Source organism: Mesitornis unicolor, unplaced genomic scaffold, assembly GCF_000695765.1.
Source record: "Mesitornis unicolor isolate BGI_N332 unplaced genomic scaffold, ASM69576v1 scaffold15325, whole genome shotgun sequence".
NCBI classification, from domain to species: Eukaryota; Metazoa; Chordata; class Aves; order Mesitornithiformes; family Mesitornithidae; genus Mesitornis; species Mesitornis unicolor.
The window spans coordinates 2201-3578 of NW_010187608.1; positions in this window are offsets into that span (position 1 = coordinate 2201).

The following is a 1378-nucleotide window of genomic DNA, read 5'->3' on the forward strand; positions in this document are numbered from 1 at the left end:
GGCCCTACCCGGGCGGTGCCCGTCCCCCCCTGCCTGCCCTGCCTGCCCTGCCCGCGGGTCCTGCTCGCTCTGCGGCCGGGGCCCTCTCAGCCTCCCCGCCGAAGCGGTGCCGAAAATAACCCGACAGCCACAACTGCTTTTATTCCGGCGACAGGTGCGTTACTAAGTTAGACGCCGCACATGTCCCTCGGACGGGGACGGGGTTCGCATCCCCGTGACCCACCGGGGTAGGGAGTGGGGCTGGCGTGGGGTGGGGAGCATGTGGGACCCTGCGCCTTCCCGGGGTGGGGTCTGTGGCTGCAGCTCGGGTCTCTCATGAGAGCAGATGCTTCATTTTACTTACAAAGACAGACCATCGACCATTTCAAGCAACCATGAAAACGGCCGCGAGGCAGAAACGTCGGAGGGCCAGCGTCTCGATCTGCAAGCAAAATAAAACACGCTATGATGAGAGAGCAGAGGGGGCAGCTCTCGGTCGGTGGGGGCAATGCTCCTCAATGGCAGGGACGTGTGGGCAAAGCCAGGGATGGAGCCATATCCCTGTATCTCACTGCATCCAGAGGGAGAGCTCGGGGGATGCTCGGCTGCCTAAAACACAGTCCTCGCATATCGGGACCACTGGGGTTTGCAACATTTTGGGGGATATGGCATTTCCCTGAGACCACAAACAACCGAAATCCTCTGGGCCGAACCCGCGATGACGCATCTGCCACAGGGCTTGGGTTAAAAAGCAAAAGCTCCTCAAAGCACAGCCGAGCACGAACCGATTTCAAATTCGGGAGCATCTGGGCAGGACAGAGGGCAGCAGTGCTGCCACACAGCAGCTGCCTGGTGGCTATGGTGGAGGGGTGGTTGTTTTGGGGGTTTTTTCTCCCCAGTTGGGGTTTCCAAGCAAGAAGCAGCTACCAGCGAAACCTTTGCACGCATGCATGCCAGGGGTATGTCGCAGTGCAGATGGAGCAGCCGCTCACTGTGGCCACTGCCGGGGAGACCGGCTTGGCCCTGCTCAATTCACCCCTGTGCCTTGTCCGGCTGCGTGCCGGGACAGTGACACCGGTGACGTCATCCCGGTGCAAGCCTTGCAGGCATCCAATGAGCCCATGTGCCACCGGTGCAGCCAGCGCTTGGGGCTCCCCCAGTTCAACGACGCTACAGAGACCGAGGACTCAGACTTTGAGTCCCCTGATGCCACCATGCCATGGGCCTGGGCAGGGCAAGGAGGTCCTTGCCACCACGGATGGCCATGACACTGCCCTGCCACCACCGACTGCCACACATGGATGGGCAGGTGGGTCCTCACGCACCCAGGACCTCCAGTGGGGCCAGCTCCGACCCATGGGGACCATCAAATCCTGCGGCATCCTCCAGATGGCTCCCT